Raw genomic sequence first — 16,753 nt, forward strand, 5'->3', positions numbered from 1 at the left:
AGCTGTAAACGAGGCCTTGGAGCAGCTCGGTGGTTTCTACGTTGCACTTGGAGGAATCTGGAGGGTTCCAAGCATAGGACTTAGGGGCAGTCTGGACCTTCCCTCCTCTAGCTTTTATGTGTTTTATGTGTTATATATGTTAACTCACATGAGATTTTGCTGGAAAGAAGTAGAGTCTGGGGCATAAGTGGGATTTTGTTTAAGAAGAGTTGAAAATGGGACTGTTAATGGTGGCTGTAATAATAAGGGGTACTGTATGGATGTATTGCCCCATGTTTTCTATCAGTATCCACCACTTCTAGTCCTCACAACAGCTCTGCAAGAGAAGAAATATTATTTCTGTTTTACAGACAAGATTAATGACCACACACAGTCCCTTCCTCCTCTCGTATTTTATTCAGAATGTCACAAGCTGTAAATGAGTGAATTACAGGGAAACCACTTCCATGGCCAGCACCTCTATTTCCCCACAGTTTCAGTATTTTTCCCAATTTGGAACTCCTTACATGCTTACTGCTTCTCTCTCTCAAGAAACAGGATACAGAGCATCAGTCCCTAGATTAACTCCCCTCACTAAGGGTGAATCAGTGACCTAAGACAGACCCTGCATTCACAGACTCTTCTACTTACTCCTCATTCATTCACTCCAAAAAGCCCTCTCTAGAGCAGGCGCTGGATATGCAGCAGCAGTCAAAATAGAGGCATGCCCTGTTCTCGTGGGGTTTCTGACCTGTGCCCCTGGAGTACCACCCCCAGTCTTTTCAACAGCATATCAGACCCTTAAAGCTGACTTCCGAGAGCAAAACGGGCACTTCCAAAGGTTTCCTCAGTGCTTTTCCCAGCAGGCCCTTTGGTTCTCCTTGCAAAGATTTGCAACTATTGCAACATTTACTGAGCCATGGATTGTGTGGTTCAGTCACCAAGCAGCGTTGCCCTCCAAAGCAGAGTTCAGAAGCAACACAGAGTTTTGAAGACTGATTTCTCAAATCATGGGAAGGGGGTACTGTTTCTTTGCACAACCCCTCTTCTCCCAGCAGCTTCTCTGACTTTTCTGCTCTGCTTCTCCTACCCACCCTCCCTGGAAAACTCCTTCCTCAGCTCAGTCCCATCTCATCCCCCTTCTCCTGTCCTATGTCTTCTGGATTCTTTATGGCAAAGGCCAAAACAACCAGCTTAGCAAGGCAAGAACCTCCCCGGAGAGCAGGATAGGCAGGCAAGAGGGAGGGAAAGGCCAGGCACATCTGTGAGTTAATCATGTCACCACAACATGAAGGGACAGAAGGTTTCTGCCCACCTGCCCTAGTGGGATACATCCTGGGGAGAAGCATTCCCATCAGTCTCATCTACATTTTTTTCCTCCTGGGATATAGACAGACAGATAGATATGTAGATAGGTATTCATACATATGATATATATGGATGTAATAATATCCATCTATATCTATGTGATATATGGATATAATTGTATTATATTATTTTAATATTATATTATATAGAATTAGTGTCACCTTTAGTTCCACGAAACATTCAACCAAGGTGGTCTTTCTTCTGCTAGTTGGTTGCATTTTATGAAGCATAGATCTATATATATAGAGAGAAAGAGAGAGAGAGAGAGGGAAAGAGAGAGGGAGAGAGGGAAAAAGAGAGAGGGAGAGAGAGAGATGTTTACCTATTCATTTATATATCCCAGGAGGAGAAATATATGTTTATATTCAATATATTTTATCAAATATGTTAATAATGCTATAATTATCTATAGCCATATTTAAACACCTAAAATATATTTCCATATATCTGTATCTATGTCCATATGACTTTATGTCTTTATATCTAGAGCTCCCTATATGGGTATAAATATAGATATATAGAAATTTATAAAATATATAGAAATGTATAGAGAGAAAGAGAGAAGGAAAGATAGATACAGGTGTAGATCTATAAAAATAAATATATAAAGAATCAACTTCCAAACACTAGTCAGAGATCCCTCTTTACACACACATGTGTGCACACACACACGTGCACGCACACACACACACACCAGCTCTGGTACATGGCCGTGACATGAGGTTCCATCTGTTGAGATGCTGTCTCTTTTCCAGCTTAAAGACACCAGCCAGCCCTGCAGTGCTGAGCACTTCATTTGTGACATGGTCTCCAGTAGATCATAAAATAACAGAAATGGGAATGGCCTGAAACTCCTTATTAGTTCTAACAACTAAGAATTCCAAAAGCCAAGTCAAAGTTCCAGAATGGAAATAAAATTTGTAAAGGATAAATTAATTCACTCTTGGCACTATTTGTTAGAGATGGTCCAGATATGACAAATCCATATTTGTGGTATCTTTAAACTGGAAGGGTTATTAATGATGTTAAAACCAACCCCCTCAATTTACAGATGAGAAAACTGAAGACAAGAGAAGTTAAGTGTCTTCCTCAAGATCACAAAACTAGTGTAGGGAAAGCTAAGACTCAAAACTAGTTCAGAGATCTTTAAACAACCAGAAAATGCACCTCACAGCTCCAGGCTCATCTGGAATCAGTGTCGCCTTGAGTTCTGTGTAATGTTGAACCAAGGTGGTGTTTCTTCTTCCAGTTGGTTGCATTTTATGAAGCATCCCCAAATAGGATATGAATTGTGTCTCACAATGTATCATCGTTAATATTGACCAATTTTAAATAAACCAGGGCTTCCCCCAGGAGCATGCCTATCTCGAGATTTCTGCGCACCCCCCTTCACTTTCCAAGTCTGGATCCTTCTACATTTATTTGCCTGTATCAAACTAGAAGCCACCTTTGCTGACTGTACTCAGATTAAGCTTGTCTAAGCCAAAAGCTGTGTCAATTTTAATATTTTTAATAGTTAATTTAAATGTAACTTACACAACAGAACTTCAAGTGGGAAACATGATATTTTATAGCATCTATTTTTATAACAAACAAAAGCTATAATCCTGAAACCCAAGTGCAATTAATTATACCTTGATATAAAAATATGAAAACAGAAAGAGTAATCCAAAATCATCTATTTCACTATAATCTACTTAAACCAATTGTATTAAATTGTGACTGTCTTAATGGAACAATCTCCCACTGGGAAAACAAGCTTTAGACCTAACTCCTCCAACAATAATCATGTGAACTTGGACAATCCAATTCTCTACAACTCCTAGGTTGTTTTTTTTTTTTTTTTTCTGTACATGAAGGGAAAAAAGGACTGGAACTAACAATTTCTCAGCCCCTTTTTAGCCCTAAAATGCTATGGCTTTTGGTCTTCAACACTCCATACTCTCCAGGAAAAAAACAGAATTTGTAACAGAGCAGGACCCTATGGGGTCTTCCCAGAACAGACTTCCCCACTCATGTCCTCTGCTTGCTTCTTGTCTGTAGAAAAACTTTAGCTTTCTAGGCCTTCCCTGAGTTCCAAAGGGTAAATTTAATCAGAGAAATGAGAAACTGTGGAAAGAAAGGAAAATAGCCAAACAAGACAAAATAATAATAGTTTAGCCATTAAACAAAGTCAAGGACTTTTAGTTCCTGCTCAAGGGCTGTAGATAATATTCTGAGCCATATCTTTTGAGCTGTTTTGCACATACTGAAACCCCAACCAGGTGGAAGAATTTAACTGTATGCTGCCCACACTCAGGTAGACCCCAAACCGGCTGGAACCAGAAGGTTGATGATGCTGACTCCCAATTACCTCACCTCAAACCAATCAGAAGAATGCCTACGGGCTGGTCACGCCCCCCACAACCCTCCTCCCTCACCTCGTCTTTAAAAATCTTTCCCCAAAAGCCTTCAGGGAGTTTGGACCTTCAAAGCACTGGCGACCTGGACTCCTTGCTTGGTGCCTAGAATAAGTGCTGCGCTTTCCTCCATCACAGCCTGATGTCAGTAGATTGGCTTTGCTGCATGTGGGCAAGCAGATCCAAGTTTGGTTCAGTAACAACTTCATATATATTCAATATAAAAATGTTAAATCTAACTCTGAGCAGAAATCTGGAATACATTAGTGTTTGTCCTATGATAAAGTAGATTTTGTGTTGTAAATTCCTGAAATCTACACCCCTTTTATGACAAACAGTAGGTAAGTTATATTGTGTTTGATTACTATAAGCCACCAGAAAAGAAAAAGAAAACGTGGGTATCAGAACAGCTACCTGCCCTCAGGAAAGAGTGTAACAAATGCCCTTCCTCCACTGTTAGAGACACTGTTTTTCAAGGCAAAGCCTTAAAGAAACTCTGTCAGCATCTCCTGAGGTGCTTGTTAATGTGCAGAGTCCTTATGTGCCCCTTCCATCGCCTAAAAAATCAAAATGTTGGCTGTAGTGGGGGGAGGGAGAGGATGCGTTAGCTCAGACTCCCATAATAAAATACCGTATACCAGGTGGCTTTAAAAACAGAAATCTATTTTCTCATAGTGCTGGAAGCTGAGAAGTCCAGGATCAAAGTGCTGGCCAGTTTGATTTCTGGTGAGAGCTCTCTTCCCCACTTGCAGATGGCTGCCTACTCACTGTGTCCTCACACGGCCTTTCCTGAGGCATCTGTGGAGAGAGAGAGAGAGAAAGAGAGAGAGAGAAAGAGAGAGATCTCCCTCTCTTCCTTTTCTTATAAAATTACCAGTCCTATCAGATTAGGAACTCACCCTTTTGACTGCATTTACCCTTAATTACCTCCTAAAAGCTTTATTTCCGAATACAGTCACAGTAGGAGTGAAGACTTCAACATATGAATTTGTGGAGGACATAATTGCAGTTCACAGCAGAGGTAGAGTCTGCAATTTTAACAAACTCTCCAGATTTTTCTTTTGCAGAATAGTATCTGGGAAGCACCGGCTAAGCTTCAAGGAGAATTAACTTAGCTTCAACAGCAAAATTTGAGATCACATACCCCTTCTTACTTTCACATCATAACGAATAAAAGGAACAGAAAGAAAAAGAGAAGAGAGAGAGAAAGAAAGAGAAGCAGAGACATGACAGAAACAGAAACAGGAATAGAAAAAGAACGTGCCAAGTTAAAATGAGATTTATAGAGAGCTTGTTTCTCTGAAACTTTGAACAAGCAGAAGACCCCACGATGATGCTGATATGTCAAAGGGACATAGGTGTCAAATGAAAGAGCTCCCCTGGACAAAGCTAGAACAATTTAAGCAACACAACAAATGAGCAGTAATGATGAATTATAACCCAAAGTATAAAATAAATATCCATGAATCCATCCTAATATTAATTAATTAATAGGGGGAGAATAGACAAATATCCTATGTAGAAGAATTTCAAATAATTTATGTAGATTCTCCACCCTCAGGCTAGTGGAGCGTAACTTCTCACTTTCATATGTGGGATACACATAATGGCTTCTTTCCAAAGGATACATTATGGAAAAGCTGCAAAGAGGACTAACTTGACCAGGAAGAAACCTGGCAAACACCACCTCAGCCAGCTGACCAAGGTCAACATCAACAGTGATAAATCATGCTGATAGTGTGTACTATTGATATAGTGTGATGCAAATGGTTCTTTACCTCTGCATTTTTCCTTTGACAATGCATGATCGCAGTCTAATCATGAGAAAAACATCAGACATATCCCACCTGAGGGACATTCTACAAAATACGTTACTCCTCGAAACTTCTCAGGTCATCAAAAGCAAGGAAAGGCTGAGAAACAGCCACAACCAAGAGAAGCCTAAGGAAACTCGATGACAAAATATAATACGGCATTCTGGATGGGAACTTAGAACAAACAAACAAACAAAAAAACAGTAAGCAAAAGCTAAGTAAATCTAAATCAAAAATGGATTTTAGTTTATAGTAATATACTAACATTGCTTCATTAATAATAACATTGTACGATACTAACGTAAGATGTTAATAATAGGAGAAGTTGAGTGTGGGGTATAAGAGAATTCCCTATCATCTTCACAATTTCTCTGTAAATCTTTATTTTGTTCTAAAAAAGTTTACTTTTAAAAGTGATTTAAATGAATCAGACTCTAAATGTCAAGAAACTTTAAGAATAATTTAATTTATTAATTTTTACCTAATTCTTAAAAAACTTTCAATAGGAATAAAGAAAGAGTTCTATATCTGAAGGGAAAATAAAAAAGCTTGTGAACAACTGTAATGCCTCCTCAACCTCAAAAGCAGGAAAAAATAATAAATTGCAAAAATTCGATAAAAGTATTTCCTTTATAGAAGGCACAATATTGCAAGTGCATTTAAAAGTAGCAGGGCATAACATTTATTTCCTTGACATCAGTCTTCCAAAGAGTTCAGTGTCTGAGTGTCAATTAAAAAAAGGATTCATGTGAAATTTTTATTAAACCAAATTTACTGTGAAGTTACTGCCCAGATAATACTTTATTTTGATCTTATTGAATTCTTTCCTGACTATTGAGCCCTTTATTAGAGCTTTCAAATATACCAAATACCTTAGAATGCAAATTTTTAAACTGCAATTACAATACCCTAATGAATTACATATTGTTTTCCTTTACCCAGATATGTCACATGGTAGACATCTAGTAAAATACTGAATGAATGAATGCAATTGCCTCTGATTCTTCATTCAGAGCTCTAAGTTTGTCTCCTGACTATCCCAACGGTGTAATCATCAGTTGGTTCAGTATCTTAGCTTTCTTCTAAATGCATCATCTCACAGCATAATCCTCACTGGAAGGCCTGATTATTGCAGCTAGAGATCTTTGTTCATTCTGGATTTGTATAGTTATTTGTGTGTGTGTGTGCATTAGTTAAATCCAGAGAATGGAGAGAAAAGCTGCTATAGCACGTGGATTTCCCTGCATTGTCTTAAGAACAACTACTCACTTAATACTATGTTATTAAAGATAGAAATGGAACTCCCTCCTCTCTACCTGTTGCCTAGCTGTGCAAATCCAAACAACATCACTGAGCATTTGCTGTGTAGCAAACCACCTCAAAACTTAATGGTTCAAAACAACAACCATCTCATTTATATCACGATTCTCTGGACTATCAGAGCTGGATGAGGACTTTCTTAACATCAAACTTCAACCTTCAGGAATGCAGGCTTTTTCACATGGAGGATTCCCAGAACAAAAAGGAGCAAACCCCAATGCACAAGAACTTTTCAAGCCTCCGCCTCTATTATGTTTTCTAGTGCCCCATTGGCCAAACAAGTCCCATTGGTAAGTCCATATTAGAGAGTGGAGAATAGATTCCACCTCTTGACAGAAGGAACTGCTAAATATTGTGGCTATTTTGTCTCACCTACCACAGTCCATTCCCAGTGCAAAATACACTGGCCTCCCTATGGCTATTCCCAAAGTCTGATCCAAGAGGGTGTCAGTCTCAAGGTCTAATACCTTGCAATTTGCATCCTGTTTAAATGTGGATGGAATCCTGGAGTGTGGCATCTTGGGTGCACACCTTCTTTGTTCAGAGACCTGCAAACTTATGAGAAGATAACTGCTCTTGACGCACTTAATGTGCAATGAAAAAACAGGGACAAAAGAACGATAACAGAGACTCTTATTCAAAAATGGAGGAATCAGGACAATACAGCAGTCACTTTTTCATAGCAATTCTGAAGTCCAGCTGAGTATACGTTGTCAGATACCCCACTAAGAGGAAAAGGAATGATCCTTGGTAAGAATGAAACTCTGCTCCCAGGAAGTGGTTACCTTGTCCATTGTTATGTCTTTTGGTTCCACTCCTGAAGCTCGCCTCCACCATCTGAGATGTCCATCATTGTCCGTATGAAATTGCACATTTGCAACTAAGTAGCTTTCTCAGTCTGCTTTCTCCCTACTTATAAAAATTGGGGGATCCAAAAATTTTTTGGGCTATCTCTGTCCATTTTAGTCCAAATTTGCCTAGTGTGGGGTTTCAGCAAGACTTCTGAAAGAAACAATGTTTAAATTGAGACTTGAAGAATGAAGAGAATTTTACCAGGCAAAGGAGAGGGTGACCAGTAAAAGAAAATACCATAAGCAAAAGAAATATTTTCTGCCTCTGAACTGTAGGACTGCAGGCAAGTTCCTTGAGCTCAGATTCTGAACCTGTTTCCTTCTCTGCACCTAGGTAATAGTACCTATATTATAGAGTTAGTATAGGTAAAGGAACAAAGAGGAACAAATCAGAGTTTGTCTAGTGCTTAATACCATATCTAGGATATTAGTAAGTACTTAATAAATATTCTCTAGCGATGATAACAGTCTGGAGCCAGACTTCCTGCATTAGATCCTGGATTTGCCACTTAATTAGTTGTGTGATCCTGGGCAAGGCGTTCACCTCGGGTCCTTCAGTCTCCTCTGCAGGGAGACACCAAGTACCAGTGCACAGGGCTGTGGGGAGGATTCCATGAGTTCCTATGCGAAGTATGAGAACACTTCTTGACACATACTATATGCTATATGAATGTTAGCTTGTAGTAGGAAGAAAGAAACCCCGCAAGAGTCCAACTGAGACGTTCTACGGCTTAGTAAAGAAATCGAGATGCACAAAGTGTAACTACCTGCCCAAGTTCACCCAGCTAACAAGCTCCGTGGTCTGAACTCAGACAGTTTCTTATCCGAGCCTCACCCCCTGATGCTTCCCTACGTTCCAGTAAAAACCGCCTCCTTGAAACTTCAAGAAACAATATTTGGCTAATTGATATAATAATATTACCATTGATAATAATGTTCCTTGGTCCTTGCAGTGAAGATGAATTTCCTGAGAAGTATCTGAGATATGGAGAAATAGGTGGGAATTCTTGTCACTCTGAATTTCTTAGGTCAGAATATTTTAACTATAGCACTAAGCAAATGATGCTTTTTAACAGGAAATCTGTCTCAGATTGGAATATGAGCAATAAGATGTGTAGGGGAAAATGCACAGGTCCTTGAAGTGCTCTTCTTCTTTTCAAAACAAAATGAGAGCATTTCAACTGACAGAATAAATTGTCAAGATACACTTAAGTAGCGTCTCCAATGTCAAAATGCTGATGGGAAAATATCACCAAAAAGCTGAAATGCACACCCAGGTCTGTCTGACTTTAAATCCCTTGTCCTGTCTACCACATCACTTCCACCAGCACATGCTGCCACCAGAGGTCATTTGCAATTGCTTTTTCATAAGCTCCTGAAAAAGGGGAAAAAGAAGTAGAGGAAAGATTGGTAAAAAAGTACTAACCTGCACAGAAACTAAGGGTTAGGGGTGTCGTTAGGAGTCACCTGGTATATCTCTGAAAGGGAACTGGGGTTCACATCTTCAAAGACAAAAGAATTTTTTTTTTTAGGAAAATGTCACTGAGGCCAAACAACTCCTTAATATTCAGCCTTCTCTCTCTATTCTCTCTTGGTTTGGTTTCCATGGCAACCTACACTTGTTGGGCAATTCTGTGTGTATTTGCTAAAGGCAGGTGATTGCTTTTGCTCAGCCGAGAAGGGGGGAAAGCAGTCTGGAGAGAGGTCATTTAGAAGAAGGAATATTATTTTATTTTGTGGGAACTCTAAGGCTGAAACCTTTAAAAATAACTGAGTTGGTTTCTTAAACTTTGAGGTAGGCATTATCAGAAAGATGAATTCAATTAAAACTAATTATAAGAACAGGAGGAGGAGGAAGAGGGAGAGAAGATGAGAAGAAGGGCAGGAAGGAAGGAGGAAGGGAATAAACACAGATGTGGTGTGTGGATTTTCTCTGAGGACCCTACTAAAGTCTAGCCATTTCCACTGCTTGCCTTCAGACTCCTAGGACGTCTTGCTATACCCACTCCTTTCTCCACCTCTCTTATCCTTCTGCACTCTGACTTCTACTCCTGTCACTGCAGTGAAGCAGAAGCGAGAGGCTGGCAGAATTGCAGGGAAGCCATGTGCCAAAACCACCACCACCACCTGGACGTCAGTCTCACAGATTTAGAAATGCTACCATCCCCCCGTCACATGACTCCATCTCTCTGCTTCTCTGCCTGAAGGCTTTCTCCAGCATCACATATCTCTACATGTGATCAGGACAACCCCAAAATACAAGGTGTTTAACCCTCAGCTGATGAGGGACAGATGTCTGTGGACAAAAATGCCATCTTGACACAAGCCTTGGTGGGACGCTTCTGAGGGGTATTCCACACGGTTCCTCAGTGGACCCAAGAGGAATTAAGCTCATTGGTTGTCTACAGCAGTAATTCTCTCACTAACATGCTCTTCTGGAGCTTCTCTGCCTCATTTTCCCAATTCCTCACTGGTATATCCTAGAACTTGTTCCCAAATAAATAGTTACTTCCCAAGTGCTCATCTCAAAGTCTGCTTTTAGGTGAAGACAATAATTTTTTGGCATTAATGTCTCTGGGAAATAATAATAATTAAAATGATCAATTATTAAACAATGATCATTGAAATTATTATGGGAAATAATAATAATTAGTTGAATAATTCAATTCAACTAATAATAAATATAAGAGGGTAATAATTAAAGCAAAAGGAAGTTGATATTTTTGTCATTGCTCCAATGCCTCATTCTGAGTTCCATCAGGGAAACAGAACTCCCCTGGGTTTCCATCTGGAAGGGTTTTTCTGCAGGAAATTAGACACCCAGACAACCCCTGGAAGAGTTAGGGAGTCAAAGGCCAGGAAAGCTATAGCTCAAGGCACGTGATTCTCAGGAAAGCATGTGGAAAGCACTGCACACCATATGTCTGTCATCTGTCAATTAGAACTGCTGCTGGAGAGAAAGAGCTTCTCTTTCCTCCCATCTTCCGAATTTGATGTGGAGCCATAAGAAGAAAAGGATTCCGGAAAACCGGGCTCCAGTTCTCTGCCCTGCACTGCAGAGCGGAACAGAGGAAAGGAAAAGGTAATTCTAAGATGATGGAGCACACACAGGGAGAATGCCCCGGGGGAGGCCAGACGCTGCCCTCGGACAAGGCTGGATCAACATTGACACGTTCTTACTCCCCGAAGTCTTCTGTTCTAGACTCCCTGAGGGCTGCCATGTGTATTATTCAACATAGTATGATTATGAAGAGAAGCTCCATTTCAACCAGTTAAATCAGACAACAAGCCTGTCTGAAACGTATATACCCAGTGACCCTGACTGACCAGAGGTCCCTTCTTAGGCTTCTCAGCCAAGCATTTACAAAACACCTCAGTGCATCCAAATCTCAAATCATCCTCACCATTCTGTCCCACCATCACCCACCATCACCGTTAACCCTGCTTCTCCTGCCAGGTCTCTATTTGAGTTAAACCAGTGTAACAAGTGTATATTGTGCATATGCTTTGTCATCTACAAAGAGCTGACTCTTGGGAGCTTTACTCCAAGAGGTCCTGTCTGCAAAAGGGTGGAAAACTTCCCATATTTTCTAGAGAACAGATAGAAACCTCTGACTTTTTCTTAGTTTCGTCCTAGTAGCACAAGCCACCACAGGTCACTGTCCCCAACTCGTTCCCTTCCTCTGTTCATTTGGTTTTCCTCACAATGCACTTGCTTTGTTCTCGTCCCATCCCTGGTCTTTCCTTCTGCTCCATGGCTGGGCCCTCTTTCTTCTCCAGTGGTTGCTCCCTTCAAGGCTTTACCCAAACTTTTCCACCTTTATCTCTATAGAGGTTCTTAACACTTGAGGGCAGGAGAGATCACTCTGAGGGTCTGATTAACTAAAGACCTTCAACCTAGGAAAATGACATAAGCATATATTGGTGGGGGGAGTATTAATTTTAAATTTCACTTTTCTCCTTTTGCTTCACGAGTGCACAACCCTGCCCCTGTCTTCTCTGTCTTGATAGTCAGCTACCCCCATCCAGAAAGCTTCATTTCCCTGTAGGCATCAGTTTCTTTGTAGCTGAGTTGAGAGCTAGTCGCCCTGTCATGTGGCCTGTTGCAGCAGAGTGAGATAACACTGTGGAGGCTGTGAGGGACCACTGGGTCAGAGGCCAGGTCAGGGAGGAGGGGATAGAAGACAATAAGATATGAGAAGTCACGTCAGCAAGAAAGGATAGTTGCTGCTCCCTGAGATCATGCCTGGGCCATCAGATAGGATGGTGAGGTCACCTGCCTCGGAATTCAGCATCCAAAGCCAGCCGAACACATTGCAGTCAGGCCAGGGGACATGCCCCCTGACAGCAGTGGATACGTGCCAGAACAGTCCAAGGACCCACATGAGGTAGGTCCCTTTTCCTCATCCCCTGCATACCACCTTCATGAGAGAAGCAGGAGGAGACGGCCACTCACTGAAAGCCTCAACTTCTTATTCCAAGGGATTCAGAAAGTTTCTGGAAGGTGCTTTTTACATTACACAGTTGGGCTAAGTTTAACCCAGACTGAATGTTTCATTAGCTGGCTTTCCCACTTACTAGCATGTGAGCATTCAAGGGAGAAAAATTAATCAGTAATGGACTGAATTAATTTATTAGATTTTTTTCCTGCACAATCAATTTGGAGTGAGAGTTACATTTTTTTTATTGTAACACACACAAATTTTCATCTCTTTTCAAGGATTTCATAGCACCTTTGATGGCTAAGTGTGCTGTCTATATTTGTAGTGAAATGCCATTCACTTGTGGAGGCTCCACCTATTTGCAAAATCTTTATTTTCAACCCTTGTATGTGCTTTAGATATTGTGACCACTAGCAAGACATCTTAATTTAGATGTTCTATAGACAACCCGAAACCCAATGAATGTACAGTAGAACCTACCTTCTCTCCCTAAAGTCAGCTCCCCCCTCACCTCTTTCTTGCTGTCATGATGTCAAATCCGGCAATTTTTTTCTTTTGAAGCGGATCTAAGCTTTACCCCTTATCGCTCCATTTCCACTTTCACCGCATTACTGCACATCAAGATGCTGTAGATCCTCCCAGCTCCTCATGACCCGAGCACCTGGGCACTTTAGTTCGTCTTTAGTACTCTTGGATGATTCTTCTTTTTATTTTTATTTTTCTTTTTTCACTGAGTTATAGTTAGTTTACAATGTTGTGTCAATTTCTGGTGTGCAGTATAATGTTTCAATCATACATGAACATACATATATTTGTTTTCATATTTTTCACAAGTTACTACAAGATATTGAATATAGTTCTCTGTGCTGTACAGTATAAACTTGTGATTATCTGTTTTATACATAGTAGTTAGTATCTGCAAATCTTGAACTCCCAATTTATCCCTTCCCACCCTCTTCCCCCTGCTGGTAACCATAAGCTTGTTTTCTATGTCTGTGAGTCTGTTTCTGTTTTGTAAATAAATTCATTTGTGTCATATTTGAGGTTCCACATAAGTGATATCATATGGTATCTTTTCCTTTCTCTCTCTGGCTTACTTCACTTAGAATGATGATCTCCAGGTCCATCCATGTTGGTTCCAGTGGTATTATTTTATTCTCATTTATGGCTGAGTACTATTCCTTGTATAGATATACCACAGCTTCTTTATTGGATGATTCTTCTTGAGGCTGCTATTCCATTATGTCTTTCTCCTGCTCAAGCCTCCTCTTGTTTTTGACCTGGCTTTTTTCTTGATCTCCAGGTTTACAATCCCAGTTGCTTGCTGAGTTCCCTACAAAGATGTTCCCAGAGTCCTCAACATCTCATTTTTGGAAACCAAGGTCATTATGTTACTACCTCACCAAACCTTCACCTCGTCTTTCAATTCGTATCTCAATCACACCAAGAACTGCCTGGTCATCAGTTTGCAACTATCAGTCTGCTCGCTTTCCTCTTTCACACCCCCAAATTCAACAGATCACAAAATCGTGTTGATTCTTTCACCAAAATGCCATAAGTCTATCACAGCCTTTATGTTACACCTCTCAATTCCAGCTCCTGTCATTTCTTCTTCCACTTCTAAGCTTTCCAGTTTACTGCTCACATCCCTATAGAATTATCTTCCTAAATGATATAGATTATCATGTCACTGGCCTGCTCAAAACCTTTTGTCATTCCCATCCAGTAGAGCTCAAGAATTCTTAGCAAGACATTCTTGCTTGGTTAGATGCTTAATAGGGAAATAGTGAAAGCCCTTCATATTTCTCCACCTTGTCTAGGGAGGGGATTGGAAGGAAGTGCACCAACCCCAAGACAAGGCCCATCCTATTTGTGAAAAGACATAGGCATTCGATGGCTAAGGCTGCTAAACTTGTCAGACGCCAGAAGGACCTGAGGAGACTGAGAGGTTTTGGTTTTCTTTTTTTAATTATGTGTATACATGGGGTTTTTTTTTTTTTTTTGGTCTTTTTAAAAAATTGAGGTATAACTGATGTACAATACTATATGAATTCCAGGTGTACAACACAATGATATACAGCATTTAAAAGTTACATTTCACCTATAGGTACCACAAAGTGTTGTCTGTATTCCCTGTACTGCACAATACATCCATGTAGCTTCTTAATTCCATACACAGCAGTCTGCTCCTCCAATCCCCCTCCATGTCCTGCCTGTCCCTCACCTTCTCTCCACTGTTCTCCACATCTGTGAGTCTACTTGTCTTACCCTTAGATTCCTGCAAATGGCAAAATTTCATTCTTTTTATGGCTGAGTAGTATTCCATTGTGTATATATGTATACCACATATATGTGTATACCATATTTTCTTTATCCACTCATTTGTTGATGGACACTTAATTTGCTTCCATATCTTGACAACCATAAATATGGTTATGAACATTGGGGTTCATGTACCTTTTCAAATTAGTGTCCTCATTTTCTTTGGATATATACCCAGGAGTAGAACTACTGGATCAGATGGCAGTTGTTTTCCTGATTTTTTGAGAACCTCTGTACTGTTTTCTACAGTGGCTGGACCAATCTACACCCCATCAACAGTGTACGAGGGTTCCCTTTTCTCCACATCCTCATCAACATTTGTTATTTGTGTTTTTTTTGATAATAGTCATTCTAACAGGTGTGAGGTGATATCTCACAGTGATTTTGATTTGCATTTCTCTGATGATTAATGATGTTGAGCATCTTTTCATGTGCCTGTTAGCCATCTGGACATCCTCCTTGGAAAATTGTCTCTTCAGGCCTTCTGCCCATTTTTAAATTAGATTTTTTGTTTTCTTGATGCTAAGTTGTATGAGCAGTTTATATATTTTGGATAGTAACCCTTTATTGGCCATATCATTTACAAGTATTTTCTCATATTCAGTAGGTTGTCTTTTTGTTTTTTTCTATGGTTTCTTTTACTGTGCAAAATCTTTTAAGTTTAATTAGGTCCCATTTGTTTATTTTTGCTTTTATTTCCTTTGCTTTAGGAAACAGATCCAAAAAACATTGCTACAATTTATATCAAAGAATTTTCCACTACGTTTTCTTTTAGGAATTTTATGGTTTCCCATCTTACATTTAGGTCTTTAATTCATTCTGAGTTTATTTTTGTATATGGTGTTACAGAATGTTCCAACTTCATTCTTTTACATGGAGCTGTCCAGTTTTCCCAGCACCACTTATTGAAGAGACTGTCTTTTCTCGACTGCATATTCTTGTCTCCTCTGTCATAGATTAATTGACCATATGTGCATGTGTTTATTTCTGGGCTGTCTATTCTGTTCCATGGGTCAATGTGTCTCTTTTGGTGCCAATACCATACTGTTTTGATTACTGTACATAGCCCTAAATCAGGGAATGTGACTCCGCAAGCTCTGTTCTTCTTTCTCAAGATTGCCTTGGCTATTCAGGGTCCTTTGTGCTTCCATACAAATTTTAAAATGATTTGCTCTAGTTCTTTGAAACATGTCCTTGGTATTTTTATAGTGATTACATTAAATCTGTAGACTGCCCTGGGCCTTGATTTGGAAAGAGGAACTGATCCCAGAGAACAGGGAGGGGAGAGGGTACTTGAAGGCAGAATGCTATGAGGGGGCAGGTAAAGAGGGAAAAGGTAAAGAATGGGAGTCCCTGTGAGGGCCCAACATGATGCTGACTGGGTCCAAATTCCTCTCTACCTGTTCTTAACTTGAAGAATTAGGGAATATTCACAGAAATCTTTTCAGAGATGAAATGGGTACACCACAGGGCTGTCCAGCACGGATTGCTTTAAGCAAAAGTAGGTGAGGCAGCATCTAGAACAAGAAGAGAATGAGTACCCCTGTATCTCCTGGTCACAGACAGGCTGGCCATCTCTTCAAGGTGGACTATTTAGGTCACTCAGAGCATCTCACACAGACAGTGACCCAGCGGGAAAAGGGTTAGATCGCAGCTTGAACCTTTCTACAGGAAGCTAAAGACCAATTCTAAAGACACAAAAAAAAAAATCAGAAAATAAGAAATGGTTGAACATGGCCAAAAGGTACAAACTTCCAATTATAAGCTAAGTCCGGGGATATAATGTGCAGCAAGGTGACTGTAGTTAACAATACTGTATTCTATTTTTAAAAGTTACTAAGAGAGCAGATTTTAAAAGTTCTCATTACAAGAAAAAAGTTTCTGTACCTATGTGAGATGATAGATGTTAATTAAAAGTATAGCCGTGATCGTTATGCAATATATAGACACATCAAGTCTACGCTGTATACCAAAACCTAATACAACACCATGTGTCAATTATATCTCAATAATATTTTTTTAAACCTGCCACATGACAACTCTTTATACTGTAATTAATACCTTCTGCCTCATCTATGGGGAAGGGTGACTTATTGGGGATGTCACTGGGTGATCCTTTGGGAAATAAAATTGCATTGTTAACTCATAGTGGACAGATGTGCTGCTAGAGATTGCATAAATATATTTCTCTTCCCTTCCAGGAGTCGGCAGGCTTTTGTGATCCTAAACTTTTGGCCTTTTTGGCCCAGAAGGTTACC

General features: G+C 40.0%; 1 protein-coding gene across 1 annotated transcript in view; it reads right to left on the bottom strand.

Moving 5' to 3' along the window:
* Positions 1 to 4,071: 4,071 nt before the first annotated feature.
* BTC (betacellulin) overlaps positions 4,072 to 16,753 on the bottom strand; it is a 58,329-nt gene continuing 45,647 nt past the window's right edge. The window contains exon 7 of the mRNA XM_031470700.2: positions 4,072 to 4,544. The gene's annotated coding sequence lies outside the window, so the exon portion shown is untranslated. The remainder of the gene's footprint in view (positions 4,545 to 16,753) is intronic.

Source organism: Camelus dromedarius, chromosome 1 (genome assembly GCF_036321535.1).
Source record: "Camelus dromedarius isolate mCamDro1 chromosome 1, mCamDro1.pat, whole genome shotgun sequence".
Lineage (NCBI taxonomy): Eukaryota > Metazoa > Chordata > Mammalia > Artiodactyla > Camelidae > Camelus > Camelus dromedarius.